This window comes from Notechis scutatus, chromosome 5 (genome assembly GCF_049901735.1).
Source record: "Notechis scutatus isolate UNSWTSFEM ecotype Mainland chromosome 5, rNotScu1.2, whole genome shotgun sequence".
NCBI classification, from domain to species: Eukaryota; Metazoa; Chordata; class Lepidosauria; order Squamata; family Elapidae; genus Notechis; species Notechis scutatus.
Genome location: NC_142013.1, coordinates 5,593,943 through 5,613,409, shown reverse-complemented (window position 1 = coordinate 5,613,409; position 19,467 = coordinate 5,593,943). Strand labels below are relative to the sequence as shown.

Sequence of the window (19,467 nt, the reverse complement as noted above, 5' to 3'; positions counted from 1 at the left end):
TTACCTGAGCTATGCGCCGAACGTTTTGTTAAACGAGTACGCTTACAACGAGTTGTTTAGCAACCGTTACAACGGCAGTGAAAAAAAGTGATTTATATTTCTGCTACGGTTAGTCCTCGACTTACCAATGGTTTCTTAGCAGTCCTTCAACGTTTCAGTGGACCTCCCCAGAGCTACTTATAAACCACTTTGGAAGTTACAGTAACTGCTTCCATTATGGTCACACGATTGCATTTTGGCACTTGACAATCTGGCCCGTATTAAAGGCAGCTGGCTTTCATGCCTAAGGTGGGACTAGAACTCACCATCTCCTGATGAATGAGCCAAAGTTACCCAGACAGCTTTCATAGGTGAGGTGGGACTAGAACTCACCATCTTGGGGTGATGGGCCAAAAGTCACCCAGCTGACTTTTATGCCTAATTCAGAACTAGAATTCACCATCTCCTGGTGATTGGCCCAAAGTCACCCAAATTCTTTCATGGCTAAGGTGGGACTAGAACTCACCATCTCCTGATGACTGGCCCAAAGTCACCTAGTGATTTTCATGCCTAAGGCAGAACTAGAACTCACCATCTCCTAGTGGTTGACCCAAAGTCACCCAGCTGGCTTTCATAGCTAAGGCGGGACTAGAACTCACCAACTCTTAGTGATTGGCCCAAAGTCACCTAGTGACTTTCATAGCTAAGGCGGGACTAGAACTCACCATCTCCTGGTGATTGGCCCAAAGTCACCTAGTGACTTTCATGGCTAAGGCGGGACTAGAACTCACCATCTCCTGATGACTGGCCCAAAGTCACCTAGTGATTTTCATGCCTAAGGCAGAACTAGAACTCACCATCTCCTAGTGGTTGACCCAAAGTCACCCAGCTGGCTTTCATAGCTAAGGCGGGACTAGAACTCACCAACTCTTAGTGATTGGCCCAAAGTCACCTAGTGACTTTCATAGCTAAGGCGGGACTAGAACTCACCATCTCCTGGTGATTGGCCCAAAGTCACCTAGTGACTTTCATGGCTAAGGCGGGACTAGAACTCACCATCTCCTGGTGATTGGCCCAAAGTCACCTAGTGATTTTCATGCCTAAGGCAGAACTAGAACTCACCATCTCCTAGTGGTTGACCCAAAGTCACCCAGCTGGCTTTCATAGCTAAGGCGGGACTAGAACTCACCAACTCTTAGTGATTGGCCCAAAGTCACCTAGTGACTTTCATAGCTAAGGCGGGACTAGAACTCACCATCTCCTGGTGATTGGCCCAAAGTCACCTAGTGACTTTCATGGCTAAGGCGGGACTAGAACTCACCATCTCCTGGTGATTGGCCCAAAGTCACCTAGTGACTTTCATGGCTAAGGCGGGACTAGAACTCACCATCTCTTGGTGATTGGCCCAAAGTCACCCAGCTGACTTTCATAACACAAGAAGGACCAGAAATCACAACCACCTGGTGCTTTAACCACTCGGCCAAGCTGGTTCTGGGGTTTGGATTGTGGACTAAATTTCCTAGAAGGCAGATCTGGGTCAAAAGTTAGGAAGTATTTCCTAATCCTAAGAGCACGTCACCAGTGAAACCAATTAGCAAGCAAAATTAGAAGTTGGATAGTCATTATCTGGAAGGATAAATAGTCAGTCTGCCGCCCTGCGGGAGGAGTTGAATCATGGTGAAAGCAGTCAAAAAAGTCAAAATGGCGGACTGCTATAGGCAGTCCTTGATTTACAACAGTTCATTTAGCGTCTCTCCAAAGTTACGACACTGAAAAATGTGGCTTATGACCATTTTTCAGTCAGCATGTCCATGATCATGTGACTCAGATTTATGACCGTTGCTATGTCCCAAGGTCTATAGGATCCCATTTTTTCCCACCTTCTGAGAAGCAAAATCAATGGGGAAGCCAGATTCACTTAACAGCTGGTTTACTAACTTGTCAACCGCAGTGATTCATGGAACAACAGCAGCGAGAAAGGTCGTAAAATGGGGCAAAACTTACTTAACGACAGAAATATGGGGCTCCATTGATACACGCTGAAATGGACAGATTGACTCTAGAGATGAAATACAAGGCTGAGTTAGAATATTGCATGATTTGGAACAAATGTTATTATTGGTGGGAACAGAAAGGAAGGAGTCAAAACGAAAAAAGAGAAATAGGATTTATAGAAGGGATATCCGAGACCATGTGATTAAACTAAAACCGAGGATGGCGGGTGATGTAATGAAGGAAAACTAAATGTATAAAGATTCAATATGTATCAATGTATATAAGATATATATTATAAGAATAAGAATACCTTTATTGTCATCGTATTCCGCGAATACAATGAAAATTGAAAGCTACTCCAGCACAGTGCCCCAAACACCACATCACAATCACACTACAGAGTTTTAAAAATTATAATAATAATAATAAGAAGAAGAAGAAGGAGAAGGAGAAGGAGAAGGAGAAGGAGAAGGAGAAGGAGAAGGAGAAGAAGACTAGATCACAAATGCACTGTTTGATTCAAGACAATTATTGCCTTGGAAAAGAAACTGTTTCTCAATCTATTAGTCCTCATTTTAAGACACCTATAACGCCTCCCTGATGGTAATAGATCGAAATATGAGTGTCCAGGATGAGAACGGTCTGTGGAGATTTTTAGTGCTCTGGAGAGAAGACTGGTCTTCGCAAACTCTTCCAAAGAAGAAAGAGAGCAACTGATCATTTTTTTGTGCAGCATCTTCTTATCCACTGCAGAGCATCCAGCATACCACACCGTTACACATGCTCTCGATGGTAGACTGGTAAAAAGTAACCAGCAACTTCTCACCCAAACTACTCTTTTTCAGCAACCTCAGAAAGTGCAGGCGCTGTTGGGCCTTCTTTGCAGTTGCCATAGTGTGGGCCGATTTATTATATATCATAAGATGTAAGACCAAAAGATAAGTCAAAAATGATTTCACCACGTTCAATGTTTTTAAACAACGTATTTAATAAAATTTATTTTAAAAAAAAGAAATATGGAGCTCAATTGTGGTTGTAAGTCAAGGACTACCTATATTGTGCCTTCCTAACATTTTTTCATGCAGTGGCTGCCATCTTGACTTATTTGATCCTCTCTAATGCCCACCTTTCCACTCCTGTGGTTTGAAAGGCCTGCTTCCTAGATGTCCAGTCAGGCTGTAAATACAGCCCATACACTTTTTCTTTTTTTAAAAAAAGATGAACTTCAATTTGCTCCAATCCATGATTGACTTTAACCGGAGATTTGGCTTGTGCTAAGCCAGCTTTTAAAAATCAAAAGGCCTCACGCTGCAAACTATTGATTTCCAGCGGCTGGTTTCTTGCTCTCTGTGTTTGTCCTTTGGCCTCTTCCTATATAAACCCCACGAAGCCTCTACTCGGGCGCCAGGGTAATGCTAATTGAACTCTATATAAGCTGAATAAAATTGGGTTTGTTTTAAAGGGCTCTTGGGGGAGCCCTTCCCCCACTTTTTGCAAATTGGTTGTGAGGATGTGTATAATGGTGACAGGGTGGCAGAATTGACCGAGAGACATTTAAACACGGCGAGACGTAAGACCAATTTCTAATCTTCGACATTCATTTGCCTTTTCTGTGTAAAGGACATCTCAAGAAGTTGGAAACGCACTGCTGAATATTGGCTTACATCTAATTTTACGTTTGAGTTGTGTGAGATCTGAGCAAGTTCTTGGCTTACCATTTGCCTACCTAAATCCTTATATATTTTTATTTCTTTCTTGGTTGGTTGGATATAATAATAATAATAATAATAATAATAATAATAATAATAATAATAATAATAATAATAATAATAATAATAATAATAATAGTAATGAGGTTGTTCAGCTTCCAGTATGCCCTGGTTGCTCAGTTTTGGGACCCGTGGCCTGTAGCGCACTTGTGGACGGATGCCCAGGTTCCCCAGCACCCGACGCGGTCCTTGTTAACCCGGGCGATGACCGAGCCGGTATAGGCTTCATTCGGTTGTGTTTCACCATGATTCATTGCATGGTTGTTGGGTCTGCTCCTCAGCCTAGACCTCTCTGACATGGTTGGACCTGCTGGTAGTTGGTACTACCGCCAACACAACTCTCAGCTTCATTGGAATAGTTAACCTCCCCGCCACGCCAAGGCGGCACCCCATGGGGAGTGGAGGGGCACCTGAAGACTCTGGCATAAACCGGTGCAGGTGGTTCCAGTGGTACTCGGCACACTGGGGTGCTGTGCCTAAAAACAGTTGGCGCTGACAAGATCACCATTGGTCAGCTGCAGAAGGGCCACCTTACTGGGATCTGCTCGCATAATCCGCCGATACATCACGCAGTCCTAAACTCTTGGGAAGTGTTCGACTAGTGATTTGTGATACGAAACCGAGCGTGGTTATCTCGTCTGCTGTGTAAACTGTCATTTTTGTGTACAACAACAACAACAACAACAACAACAATAATAATAATAATAATTAAAAAAAATCACCACACAGTCAGCCAGATGTTCAGATTGGGTTTAGCATTTTTGTCTACCTGTCGAGTCTTTACCAAGGACCTGGGATAGGCAAATCTGGATGTTTGATGGTGTTACAGATATCGCCGGCGGATGGAAGCTGCTCCAAGTCAAGCTGCCTTGTGCAATTGACTGGTGGCAAATGTGTCAATGCCAATGAAGGTGTTCAAGTGGTGCTGAAGCTGTTTTGGGACTGCACCCAAGGCGCCTATTACTATGGGTACTACCCTTGCTTGCCTTTGCCATAGTCGTTCTATTTCTATTTGTAGGTCTTTGTGTTTTGTTATCTTCTCCAGTTCTTTCTCTTCTCTTCTGCTGCCTCCAGGCACTGCCCCATCCATTATCCAGACTTTTTTGTATATTGTGGTTGTTGTTGTTGTTATTGATAGGGCAGCAAAAATATTTAATTCTCCTTTCTACTATTTACCACATAACTGAGGTGAGTTGGCCTAGTCATCCAGCTGCCTTTCATGCTTGAGGTGAAACTACTAGAACACATCACTTCCTAGTGATTGGCTCAAAATCATCCAGCTGGCTTTCATGGCTAAGGTCGGACTTGAACTCATGGCCTTCTGCATTTAAGGCCGCATCCTGTAGTCTCTTGACCACATTTTACAACAGCTTTACTTGCCCATGGCGTTCCATTATGATTGTAAGTCGAGGACTTCCTGTATGTCAATACAGGTAGTCCTCAACATACAACCACAACTGAGCCCCAAATTTATGTTGCTAAGTGAGACAGTTTTTAAGTGAGCTTCGCCCCATTTTACAACCTTTTCTTGCCACCGTTCTTAAGTGAATCACTGCAACGGTTAAGTTAGTCACATGGTCGTTAAGCGAATCCGGCTTCCCCGTTGACTTTGCTTGTCAGAAGGTCGCAAACGGAGATCACGTGACCCCCCCAAGACACTGCAACCGTCCTAAATGTGAGCCAGTGGCCAGACGGGCTGAATTTGGATCACGAGACCATGGGGATGGCTGCAATGGTCTTAAGTGTGAATAATGGTCATAAGTCACTTTTTCCAGTGCCGTTGTAAACTTCGAAGGGTCTCCTGCTTTGAGTAGAAGGCTGGACTAGAAGTCCTCCAAGAGCACTTCCAACCCTGTTATTTTGTATTTTTAAAAGAAGAGATTGAACAGCCCTCTGTCTGAAATGGGATAGGGTTTCCTGCCTGAATAGAGGGTTGGACTAGAAGACCTTTAAGGCTCCTTCTCATTCTATTATTTTGTATTCAGTTCCTGAAAGGGTCAGAGGACAATTTAATCCTGAATATTATTTCTCGATGTGATTGCCTGCTGAGAGAGGGAAAATCCAGCAAATGAAATTTGCATATTCTTTCTCTCCTGTTCAAGTAATACATTCTACTCGACCTGGCTTTCCTTACGAAAAGCCTCTTTTTTATTTTTTATTTTTTTAGATAGCACAACGTATTATGCCCATTATGAAATTTGATCTGGAGGAAAGTGAAGGGGCGGTAGGAAAGACAGATTGTAGACATTTGCATTTTTTTTTTGTTTCTTTCGTGGAATTGTGGGCATCGACTTGTTTATCTCCAAATAAAACCCCAACAAAATCAGAAAACCTGAAATAAAATGTTGGGTTGTGGTTCGCCGGCAGCCTGTGCAGACGGCAGCAGAATTGGATAGTGGGGAAGAATGGGGGACAGTCTGGGAGTCTGGAGAGGACTCGGACGAGGGTCCTGCATCTGAAGCAGAAATGGGGCCAGGACCATCTGGGAGTGGGGTGCTGACTCTGGAGCCTCCAGAGTCTGGCAGCAGCAAGGCAGAGGACCCAGGGGAGCCTGTTCCCAGTGCAGGTGTGCACAGAGCTGCTAGAAGGCAAGAGCAGCTGCGACAAAAGGGGCGACTCGGGAGTAAGGCTTGGAGGTGATTGCCCCACCCATAAGGTATAAAGGGCAGGCAAAGGTAGAGAAACCTTTGCGGGAAGCAAAGTCGGTCGCTCTGTTCGGATTCAACCTTGAAGTTCTGCGTGGACTTTGTACTCCGTTTGGCTTTTTACAATTAATTTGGCATTTTACTTGTTGGCAGCAATTCAAAGGAGATAAAGGTGGGTGCTTATCTCGAGGAACTATTTGGAACTCATTACTGGCTGGGAATGAACATAATTCTCAGCATTGAAATAAAGCAAGAGTTGTTTTAACTAAGTGTGTGCTTAATTATGATCTCAGGAAGCCTTGCTCAGAACATGTTGACAATACGCTGGTGAAAGATAATATGTAGGTAGTCCTCAACTTATGACCACAACGGAGATCAAAATTTATGTTGCTAAGGAAGACATTTGTGAAATGAGTTTTGCTCAATTTGATGCCCTTTCTTTGCCATAGTTGTTAAGTGAATCATTGCATGTGTTGAGTTAGTTACATGGTTGTTAAGTGAATCCGGCTTCTCCATTGACTTGGCTTATCAGAAGTTTGCAAAAGCTGATCATGTGACCCCGTGACCCTGCCACCGTCATAAATATGAACCAGTTGCCAAGCATCCGAATTTTGACCAAGGGTCATAAGTGTGAAAAATGGTCACGAGTCACTTTTTTCACTGCCATGGTAACTTTGAACAGTCATTAAACGAACTGTCATAAGTTGAGGACTCCCCTGTAATAAGGGCTGATAACTGAGTGGAAAACTTAAAAAATCTACAAATCTCATTGTGTAGTTTTTTTGAGCCATCATGAAATCCCATTTGGATTTATTGTTTGAGAACTCTTGAGTACAATTTCACCCTCCAAAGGAAAAGAGTTTGGGAAGAAAAGCAAGGAGAAGAAAAATAGAGGAAAAATAAATAAGCAATGAGTTGGACTAGAAGACTTCCAAGGTCTCCTTCCAACTCTGTTATTCTGAATTAAAGGAGTAATCTGACACTTCTTCTATGCACCCCTTCCATAGATCTTCCATATCTTAGAGCTTGAGTGTGTGTGTGTGTGTGTGTGTGTGTGTGTGTGTGTGTGTGTAAATATGCAAAATCAAGTTCTACGGTCTCTGGAAGGGATGAGTAGAAGAAGTGTGTGTGTATACATACACACACCCACACACCGACACCCTGTTTCCCTGAAAATAAGACCCAACTGGAAAATAAGCCCTAGCTTGATTTTTCAGGATGCTCGTAATATAAGCCCTACCCCCAAAATAAGCCCCAGTTAAGATTGTCAGCCAAATGGAAGCATTTAGACCTGTATTTCCCTGAAAGTAAGCCCTAACCAGAAAACAAGCCCTAATGCCCTTTTGGAGCAAAAAATAATATAAGACCTGGTCTTATTTTGCGGAAAACACGAGATAGATAGATAGATAGATGATAGATAGATAGATAGATAGATAGATAGATAGATAGATAGATAGATAGATAGATAGATAGATAGATAGATAGATAGATAGATAGATAGATAGATTAGATTAGATAGATAGATAGATAGATAGATAGATAGATAGATAGATAGATTAGATAGATGATAGATAGATAGATAGATAGATAGATAGATAGATAGATAGATAGATAGATAGATAGATACCGTGTTTCTCCAACAATACGGCCTCCACCAATAGGAAGACCCAGCATGTTTTCTAGGCATAAAATAAAAAATTAAGCCCCTCCCCCCAAATTTAGGCCTAGTTTAAAACATGCAAAATAGGGGGAAGGGTGGGGGGACTTGCCATTTGGACTACCGTTGGAGCTGCCACCGCCGTTTGGAGTGCCGTTGGAGCTGCCGCTGCCGTTTGGAGTGCCGTTGGAGCTGCTGCCGCCATTTGGAGCTGCCTCTGCCGTTTGGAGCCGCCACCGCCGTTTGGAGTGCCGCCGCCACGTTTGGAGCTGCCACTTCCGCGTTTGGAGCACTGCCGCTGTTTGGAGCACCACCGCCATTTGGAGCACCACCGCCACTCCAAACACGGCAGCAGCTCCAAACACGGAAGCGGCAGCTCCAAACGTGGCGGCGGCACTCCAAACGGCGGCGGCGGCTCCAAACGGCAGAGGCAGCTCCAAACACGGAAGCGGCAGCTCCAAACATGGTGGCGGCACTCCAAACGGCAGCGGCAGCTCCAAACGGCAGCGGCACCTCCAACGGCACTCTAAACAGCGGCAGCAGCTCCAATGGCACTCCAAACGGCAGCGGAATGGGCAGAAGGGAAAGCAATAGTGGCAGGTGCCAAAGGTCTTAGGTCTGCAGCAAAGGTGTTTGGTGGGAGTAGGGAGCTCTCTGCGCTTCACGATGATCGCCCGTTAGGAGCAGCTGGTGGCGAGGCTGCCCGCGGGGCGCTTTAGATGAGGATGAAAGGGGGGAAATTAAGTTACCCCCGAAAAGACGGCCTAGCCATTTTTTCGGGGCTCAAAAAAAAATAAGGCCCGGCCTTATTATGTGAGAAACACGGTAGGTAGGTAGGTAGGTAGGTAGATATGATAGAGATAGATAGATAGATAGATAGATAGATAGATAGATAGATAGATAGATAAGATAAGATAAGATATATAGATAGATAGATAGACAGATAGGTAGATAGATAGATATAGATAGATAGATAAACTCATTTATTCAAAGAAAGCATGAAGCTGTAGCCACCCACAAATTTGATTTTTGTCCGCTTTGGGGTTATGTAGATGAAGCTAGGGACTGAGCTTAATGGCACACTGCAGTTTCCTGTCGAATTGTTTTTCTTAATTAAAAAACACATTAAAAAAGAAAGAAAATCAGGTGGCAGACAGCATCTAGTGGGAACCAAGGGAGACGTTGGAAAGCATCCAGAAACTTGCTCAGTGGTTTAAAAAGAAGGGCTGTTGCGGAAACGTATGGGCTAGAGACTTACTTGCTTGTTTTAAAATTCAGTTGAGATGGAATTAATTTTGAGGCAGTAGGGAAGAAACGAGTTTGTAACAGGCAAAAAAAAACAAAAACAAAGGAGAATAGGAGTGTGTCTCAATTTGGGCCTTTTTAAGATGTGTGGATTTCAATTCCCTTCCATATTCTCCCATGGCTGGCTAGGGAATTCTGGGAGTTGAAGTCCACACCTCTTAAAGTTGCCAAGGTTGAAGAATGAAGGTCATACTTGGCTTACAGCCGTAAAGGAGCGTGGCAATTTTGGTTGTAAGTCTACAGATTCATAAAATGGATTATCACAATACAAGACCCAATTTTACAACCTGTTTTACGGCGGTTATTAAGCAAATCCATTGTTTACTGCGGGCATTTTTTGCAGAAGCCAAAGAACAGGTATTCTTTGATTATGTGACGATAATCGTGCCTAGCCATTTCCATTGCCAAGCAATATCACTAGCACTTAGACTTATATACCGCTTCACAATGCACTTACAGCCCTCTCTAAGCGGTCTACAGAGTCAGCCTCTTGCCCCCAACAATCTGGGTCCTCATTTTACCCACCTCGGAAGGATGGAAGGCTGAGTCAACCTTGAACCGGTCAGGATCGAACTCCTGGCAGTGAGCAGCCTGCAATATTGCCTTCTAACTCCTGCGTCACCATAGACATAGATGGATTTAAACAATAGATCTACATGATAGATTATAGCTACAGAGATAGAGAGACAGAGAGAAAAATAAATTTAGATTGATAGATATAGATATAGAGAGATGGTAGGTAGGTTACAGTGGTGGGATTCAATTTTTTTTTACTATTGGTTCTGTGGCTTGGTGGGCATAGCATGGCTTGGTGGGCGTGGCAGGGGACAGTTCCTGCAAAATCCCATTCCCTCCTCACCCCACTAACCTGCTTTCCAGCTCCCTTCTCCTGTGCAGGGCAACAAAAGAAGACCCAGCCGATCAGTTGGGACTCAATGGGGGGCAGAGAAGAGATGGGGGCGGGGCCAGTCAGAGGTGGTATTTCCCAGTTCTCCGAAATACTCAAAATTTCCTCTACCGGTTCTCCAGAACTGGTCAGAACCTGCTGAAGACCACCTCTGAGTAGGCAGTTATGTAGGTAGGTAGGTAGATTGATTGATAGGTAGGTTGATTGATAGATAGATGATAGAGGGAGGGAGGGAGGGAGGGATAGAGAGAGAGAGAGAGAGAGAGAGAGAGAGGGATGGATAGGTGAGAGAGAGAGGTGGATAGATACAGAGATAGATAGATAGATAGATAGATAGATAGATAGATAGATAGATAGATAGATAGATAGATAGAGAGGGATGGATAGGTGAGAGAGAGAGGTGGATAGATACAGAGATAGATAGATAGATAGATAGATAGATAGATAGATAGATAGATAGATAGATAGATAGATAGATAGATGAATGATAGAAGATAGTGGTGGATGGATGGATGGACATAAATAGCATTTAGACTTATATACCGCTTCACGGTGCTTTTACAACCCTCTCTAAGCGGTTTACAGAGTCAGCCTCTTGCCTCCAACAATCTGGGTCCTCATTTTACCCACCTCGGAAGGAGGGAAGGATGGGTCAACCTTGAACCAGTTGGGATCGAACTGCTGGCTGTGGGCAGAGTCAGGCTGCAATACTGCACTCTAACCACTGTGCTTCAATTTGTCTAAGCAAAACAGTTATTCCGTGCGTCCTGCCCCATTTTATGACTCACTGGTTAAGTGAATTGCTGTATTCATTCGGCTAGTCCCACGGTTGTTAAGTGAATCTGGCTTTCCCTTTGCTTGTCAGAAGGTCGCAAAAGGAGATCACATGACTCCATGACACTGCAACTGTCATAAATATGAGTCAGTCGGAATTTGGATCATGTGACCACAGGGGTGCTGCAATGGTCACAACCACCAGCGTGCCTCCCGTCCCTGTCCTACTGTTCCCATTTATTCGTACCTATTTCCTGTATTCTTACTCATGTACATATACTTAATATCTATTATCTTGCAAGCAATTAACAAATCAAATAAATAAATTATATACATACATACATACATACATACATATATTGCATATATAAAAGAAAGAAAGAAAGAAAGAAAGAAAGAAAGAAAGAAAGAAAGAAAGAAAGAAAGAAAGAAAGAAAGAAAGAAAGAAAAAGAAGGCAGGCAGGCATGCAAAAAAGAAGGAGAAAGAAAGAAAAAAGAAAGAAAAAAGAAAGATGGAAGGAAGGAAAGAAAGATAGAAAAAGAAGGTAGGCAGGCACACAAAAAAGAAAGAAAGAAGGAAGGAAGGAAGGAAAGAAGGAAAGAAAGAAAAAGGCAAGCAAAAAAGAAAGAAAGATAGAAAAAGAAGGTAGGCAGGCACACAAAAAAGAAAGAAAGAAGGAAGGAAGGAAGGAAAGAAGGAAAGAAAGAAAAAGGCAAGCAAAAAAGAAAGAAAGAATGAAAGAAAGAAAGAAAGAAAGAAAGAAAGAAAGAAAGAAAGAAAGAAAGAAAGAAAGAAAGAAAGAAAGAAAGAAAGAGAAAAGAATGAAAAAGAAGGCAGGCAGGCAAGCAAAAAAAGAAAGAAAGAAGGAAGGAAGGAAAGGAAAGAAAAGAAAGAAAAAGGCAAGCAAAAAGAAAGAATGAATGAATTAAAGAATGAATGAAAGAGAAAGAAGAAAGAAAGAAAAGGAAGAAAGAAAGAAAGAAAGAAAGAAAGAAAGAAAGAAAGAAAGAAAGAAAAAGAAGGCAGGCAGGCAAGCAAAAAAGAAAGAAAGAAGGAAGGAAAGAAGGAAAGAAAGAAAAAGGCAAGCAAAAAAGAAAGAATGAATGAATGAATTAAAGAATAAATGAAAGAGAAAGAAAGAAAGAAAGAAAGAAAGAAAGAAAGAAAGAAAGAAAGAAAGAAAGAAAGAAAGAAAGAAAGAAGAACGAAAAAGAAGGCAGGCAGGCAAGCAAAAAGAAAGAAAGAAGGAAGGAAAGAAGGAAAGAAAGAAAAAGGCAAGCAAAAAAGAAAGAATGAATGAATGAATTAAAGAATAAATGAAAGAGAAAGAAAGAAAGAAAGAAAGAAAGAAAGAAAGAAAGAAAGAAAGAAAGAAAGAAGAACGAAAAAGAAGGCAGGCAGGCAAGCAAAAAAGAAAGAAAGAAGGAAGGAAAGAAGGAAAGAAAGAAAAAGGCAAGCAAAAAAGAAAGAATGAATGAATGAATTAAAGAATAAATGAAAGAGAAAGAAAGAAAGAAAAAAAGAAAGAAAAAAAGAAAGAAAGAATGAAAGAAAGAAAAAGAAAGAAAGAAGGAAGGAAAGAAAGAAAGATAGAAAAAGAAGGTGGGCTTCACGAAAGAAAGCAAGCAAGAAAGCAATCCAGGATCATGTGACCACAGGGATGCTGCAACAGTCGTAAGTGTGAAACACAGTCGTAAGTGTGAAACACAGTCGTAAGGCATTTTATTCAGTGCCGTTGTAATTTTGTGGGTCCATCGTATCTTTGAACAGTCACTCAGCAACCAGTCATAAGTCAAGAACTTACCCTTACTGCCATAAAGTCTCCATTGCATATAATAGGCCATGCCAAGCAGGGGGGAAAATCGGATTCCGTAGTCCTAGGATATAAAGATGAAAGATGGATGGAGATTTGGAGAAGTATTCAAGCATCCATCATTAGATGTAAATTAATACTTAATGATGTTTGCAATCATCACGTCATGCTCCTAATTGAAAATGAATAATTGAAATTCCAATTACGGCTGGGGTCAAGCTGAGGGGAAAATATTATAGGACCCCTCATCAAACAAGGGTCCAGAAAGTTTTTTGAACGGGGCACAGGAGGATGAGCTGTTCAATTATTAAATGAAAAACGGGGCTTTTATAGTTCTCCTTTGTGTTTTCTGGAGCTACACACATCCTTGTGCTCAGAATGTTAAATATTTGATCAGAATAGAGCTGGAAGGGCCCATGGAGGTCTTCTAGTCCAGCCCCCTGCTCAAGCAAGAGAACCTATACCAATCCAGACAGGTGGCTGTCCAGTCTATTCTTGAAAACCTCCAGTGATGAAGCACCCACAACTTCTGGTGGCAAGCTGTTCCACTGGTTAATTGTCATCACTGATAGGAAGTTTCTCCTTAATTCCAGGTTGCTACTCTCCTTGATTAGTTTCCATCCATTGTTTCTTGTTCTGACTTCTGGTGCTTTGGAGAATAGATTGGCTCCCTCTTCTTTGTGGAAACCCCTCAATTATTGAAACCCTGTTATCGTGTCGTTCCTAGTCTTTCTTTTCATTAAAAAAAAAAAACCGAAATGGAAAGTCAGATTAAATCTGTCCTTCCATTCAGAGTTGCCTCCAATGTGGCATTTTGCTCCTAATCAATCGAGATGATTTCATCATGAAATAGTCAATGACTACTTCAACTTCAACCACAACAATACAAGAGCACACAATAAATGCAAACTCAGGGTTAAACTGCACCAAACTCGATTGCAGGAAATACGACTTCAGCAACAGAGTGGTCAACGCCTGGAACTCTACCTGACTCTGTTGTTACATCCTCAAAGCCCCAAAACTTTAACCTTAATCTGTCTACCATGGACCTCACCCCATTCCTAAGAGGTCTGTAAGGGGGCGTGCATAAGCACACCAGCGTGCCTACCATCCCTGTCTTAACATTTCCTTTTATTCGTATCTATTTCATGTATTTATGATCATGTTTATACTTTTACACACACACACACACACACACACACACACATATGTTTATACTTATATATAATATAATTATATATTAAGCATAGTACACAAAATTGTCTGCTACAACGTTCTACCCATCAATGACTACTTCAGCTTCAACCACAACAACACAAGAGCACACAACAGATACAAACTCAATGTTAACTGCTCCAAACTCGATTGCAGAAAGTAGTACCACTTCAGCAACAGAGTGGTCAATGCCTGGAACTCAGTACCTGACTCTGTTGTTACATCCTCAAACCCCCAAAACTTTAACCTTAAACTGTCTACTGTGGACTTCACTTCATTTGTGACTTCACTTCATTCCTAAGAGGTCTGTAAGGGGGGGCGCATAAGTGCACCATCATGCCTACCATCCCTGTCCTACTGTCCCCATTTATTCATATCTATTTCCTGTACTCTTAACTCATGTACTTTATACTTATACCTATTACCTTGCAAGCGATTGAAAAATCAAATAAATTATGTATTGCATATATAAAAGAAAGCAAGAAGGAAAGAAAGAAAGAAAGAAAGAAAGAAAGAAAAAGAAGGCAGGCAGGCTTGCAAAAAAGAAGGAAGGAAGGAAGGAAGGAAGGAAGGAAGGAAGGAAGGAAGGAAGGAAGGAAGGAAGGAAAGAAGAAGGCAGACAGGCCCGCAAAAAAGAAAGAAAGAGAAAGGAAGGAAGGAAGGAAGGAAGGAAAGAAAGAAAGAAAGAAAGAAAGAAAGAAAGAAAGAAAGAAAGAAAGAAAGAAAGAAAGAAAGAAGGAAGGCAGGCAAGCAAAAAAGAAAGTAAGAAAGAGAAAGAATGAAAGAAAGAAAGAAAAAGAAAAAGAAAGAAAGAAAAAGAAGGCAGGCAGGCTTGCAAAAAGAAGGAAGGAAGGAAGGAAGGAAGGAAGGAAGGAAGAAGGCAGGCAGGCCCGCAAAAAGAAAGAAAGAGAACGGAAGGAAGGAAGGAAGGAAGGAAGGAAGGAAGGAAAGAAAGAAAGAAAGAAAGAAAGAAAGAAAGAAAGAAAGAAAGAAAGAGAAAGAGAAAGAAAGAAAAAAAGGAAGGCAGGCAGGCAAGCAAAAAAGAAAGTAAGAAAGAGAAAGAACGAAAGAAAGAAAGAAAAAGAAAAAAAGAAAGAAAGAAAAAGAAGGCAGGCAGGCTTGCAAAAAGAAGGAAGGAAGGAAGGAAGGAAGGAAGGAAGGAAGGAAGGAAGGAAGGAAGGAAGGAAGAAGAAGGCAGGCAGGCAAGCAAAAAAGAAAGTAAGAAAGAGAAAGAACGAAAGAAAGAGAAAGAAAAAGAAAAACGAAAGAAAGAAAAAGAAAGAAGGAAGGAAGGAAGGAAAGAAAGATAGAAAAAGAAGGTAGGCAGGCATGCAAAAAAGAAAGAAAGAAAAAACAAACCCAGGACCTTTTTCTCAACCTTTTTAAAGCCAACGGCAACTTTTCCAGACTTCCCTTGCAATCGAACCCCCGTCGAGAGGGCTTAAAGAGCGCCAGGAGGACGGACACTAATGGTTGTCTGACTGACTGTTTGGTGTCCAAACTCATCAGATGGTGTCAAAAAAATGGGCCCTGGGGAGGGGGGAGACTGTCTGGAAGAGCCCCTCGGAGTTGTCCTCGGGGTGTCTTCGCATTGATCCCCCTCTGAGCGAACAACCCTCAGCAGCTGAAATGTGTTGGATTAGTACATCTAATCCCTGATTGATTACCGATTCTAAATAATTAATTGCCGTGTTCACATCATGGTAATGGAAGGGGAGGGGAGGCCGAGGGCAGGAGCCGGATAAATCTTTAATAGGCAACCAGGGTTCTTGACATCTGCCTAACGGGCCCCGGGCAGGGCTTTTGCGCCACTGACGTCGTCCTTGACGGTTCTCTTTGGAGAGCTTTGGCGCGTATTTGGGTTATTGGTGCATCTATGACTAATGGATTGAGACGCGTGAACAGTTCTCTGAAGGCGGAGGGAGGGAGGGAGAGGGGAAGGGAGGAGGGAGGGAGAGAGGAAGGGATGAAGAGAGGGAGAAGGGAGGGAGAGAGGAAGGAGGAGGGAGGAATGAAGAGGGAGGAAGAGAGGGAGGAGAGGGAGGAGGGAGGGAGAGAGAGGAAGGAATGAAGAGGGAGGAGAGGGAGAAGGGAGGAGGGAGGAAGGAAGGAGGGAAGGAGAGAGGAAGGAAGGAAGAGGGAGAAGGGAGGAAGGAAGGAAGGAGGGAGGGAGAGAGGGAGGAATGAAGAGAGGGAGGAAGAGAGGGAGGAGAGGGAGAAGGGAGGGAGAGAGGAAGGAATGAAGAGGGAGGAGAGGGAGAAGGGAGGAGGGAGGAAGGAAGGAGGGAAGGAGAGAGGAAGGAAGGAAGAGGGAGAAGGGAGGGAGGAAGGGAGGAGGGAGGGAGAGAGGAAGGAATGAAGAGAGGGAGGAAAGGGAGGAGGAGAGGGAGGAGGGAGGGAGGAGAGAGGAAGGAAGGAGGGAGGGAGAGAGGAAGGAAGGAAGAGAGGGAGAAGGGAGGGAGGAAGGAAGGAGGGAGGGAGAGAGGAGAGGGAGAAGGGAGGGAGGGAGGAAGGGAGGGAGGAATGAAGAGAGGGAGGAGAGGGAGAAGGGAGGGAGGGAGGAGGGAGGGAGAGAGGAAGGAATGAAGAGGGAGGAAGAGAGGGAGGAGAGGGAGAAGGGAGGAGGGAGGGAGGAGAGAGGAAGGAAGGAGGGAGGGAGAGAGGAAAGAAGGAAGAGAGGGAGAAGGGAGGGAGGGAGGAAGGGAGGGAGAGAGGAAGGAATGAAGAGAGGGAGGAAGAGAGGGAGGAGAGGGAGAAGGGAGGGAGGGAGGAAGGGAGGAGGAAGGGAGGGAGAGAGGAAGGAATTAATTCCCAACTATGTTGTTCTGTTATTCTATCATGCCTCTCCACTAATTGAAAGAATGGCGAGAACGAATCTTGCAAACTGTGGGCCGAAGGTTTGATTTCCGTAATCCCGGCTTTTGGTTCAATTGGTGCAAGTGTATATTTTGATTTATTTCTCGTTCACGTTCATGGCTAAATCTCCTCGTGGGGGGGAAAAAATGGACCTCTGGTGGACTGTTAATTCTTCCTGGGCCTCGTTCCAAAAGAGCATTAAGCACGGTTGATGTATTCTTTCCAGGGTTGTGGTGTACGCTGAGATAAACAAAGCGAGCAAATGAGTATTTCTTTATGGCTGGGGGTTTTGTTTTGTTTTATTTTGGTTTTGGTTTTCACAATTTATTTTATTTTTTATTTATTTATTGTGATTTGATTTGATTTGTCCATCACTTAAACAAGATAATAGGTATAAGAATAGACATGAGTACGAATGCAGGAAATAGGTACGAATAAATGGGGACAATAGGACAGGGACGGGAGGCACGATGGTGCCCTTATGCACACCCCCTTACAGACCTCATGGGGTGAGGTCAATAGTGGATAGTTTAATGGTAAAGAGTCGCAGAAGACAGCTAGATGGCCCATTCTTCAACTTTGGTTTCCTGTCAGGTTCTTTTTCAATTTAAGTTCAGTGTACTCCTTCGTACTCACCATAGCATCCTATGAGTACTGACGGAATAAAATATTTGTAGCTCAGGGTTGAACTGTGGGGTGCTTGGTGATTTTCTTGCAGACGTTTCATGTCCCAACAAGGTAACATCATCAGTGCTAAAAGGGATTTTCTTGCCTGTGTATATACGATTGCCATCAGTTAAGCTTCAGCGGAGTCCTGGGTGCTTCCTGCATTTGGTTTTCTTCTTGCAGACGTTTCATGACCAAACTAGATGACATCATCATTGCACTGATGATGTGACCTAGTTTGGTCATGAAACGTCTGCAAGAAAACCAAGTTCAGAGAGCGCCCAGGAGCTCACAGGCCTCCTCCTCCTCCTCTCTGCAAAACCCTCTCCCTTCCAGCACTGATGATGTTACCTAGTTTGGTCATGAAATGTCTGCAAGAAAACACCCAAGCTCAGAGAACTCCAAGGACCCTCAGTTCTCCTCCTCCTCCTCCTCCTCCTCCTCCTCCTCCTCCTCCTCCTCCTCCTCCTCCTCCTCCTCCTCCTCTTCCTCCTCCTCCTCTTCCTTCTCCTCTTCCTCCTCCTCCTCCTCCTCTTCCTCCTCCTCCTCCTCCTCCTCTTCCTTCTCCTCTTCCTCCTCCTCTTCCTGCTCCTCCTCCTCCTCTTCCTCCTCCTCCTCCTCTTCCTTCTCCTCTTCCTCCTCCTCCTCCTCTTCCTGCTCTTCCTCCTCCTCTTCCTGCTCCTCCTCCTCCTCTTCCTCCTCCTCCTCCTCTTCCTCCTCCTCTTCCTCCTCCTCCTCCTCCTCTTCCTCCTCCTCCTCCTCTTCCTCTTCCTCCTCTTCCTCCTCCCTCCTCCTCCTCCTCTTCCTCTTCTTCCTCCTCTTCCTCCTCCTCTTCCTCCTCCTCTTCCTCCTCCTCCTCCTCCTCCTCCTCCTCCTCCTCCTCCTCCTCCTCTCTGCAAATTCCCTCTCCTTTCCAGCACTGATGATGTTACCTAGTTTGGTCATGAAACTAAACCAACCAAGCTCAGAGAGCACCAAGGACACACCACCTCCGATGAGTTTTTCAGTCGCTCACTGAGGCCTTCCAAAATCTTTCAAACTATGCCTCTTTGAATTTTCTATTGCAGCCACAATAACAACAGGAAGCAAAATTAAGAAGATCCTCACATAAGGTCTCGCCATGAGCCAAAGGTACAATCCCTTTGTCCCTAAAGGCAGATCACGGTTGTGATGCAACCAAAGGACATTGCACGCATTTCGACGGCCGCCTCATTTAACTGCTTGCTTATGGAAGGTTTTGGCAAGGCAAAAGGAGAAGGGATTATTATTATTATTTTTCTATAGGAAAGGTGATGATAAATCACATTTGCAACCTGCGGGGCAAAAATTCCCTCCAAATCTGTTCATAACAGCTTCATTTGCATCGCGCCCTCGGTGGTGGAAATGATCCACTTTCCAGACGTTTGCAGGGCCTTTGATCAACAGCTAAGCAGATTGTTCGTATTCTCTAAGCAACACACACAAATGACAAAGTTTAAAATTAACCAATGTTGGCCTGTGAGAATGAGGCAGTGGCGTTCTTTACCATTCCCTAAATCTTGGTTTGGCTCCCTCCAATAGGAGCATCAGAAATATTTGGAAGGTGGGATAAAGGCACCAGGATTTTCCTTGGAAATCTACTTAGATAGATAAGTCCTTGACTTATAACAGTTTATTTAATAACTGAAATTACAACGGCGCTGAAAAAAAATGACTTGGGATGTTCACGTACTGCTACCAGGTCACTTAGGTGTGATATCTTACAGATTAACCAAGTTGGAAGGGACCTTGTAGGTCATCTAGTCCAACCCCCCCTCACCCAAGCAGGAGACTCTACACAATTTCTGACAGATGGCAGTCCAGCACCTTATTGAAAGCCTCCAGGGATGAAGCTCCCACAACTTCT

At 43.6% G+C, this 19,467-nt stretch overlaps 1 protein-coding gene across 9 annotated transcripts in view; it reads left to right on the top strand.

Annotated features, from left to right (window-relative positions):
* TENM4 (teneurin transmembrane protein 4) overlaps positions 1–19,467 on the top strand; it is a 559,913-nt gene that overhangs the window by 147,908 nt on the left and 392,538 nt on the right. The gene's annotated exons all lie outside the window — the stretch shown is intronic.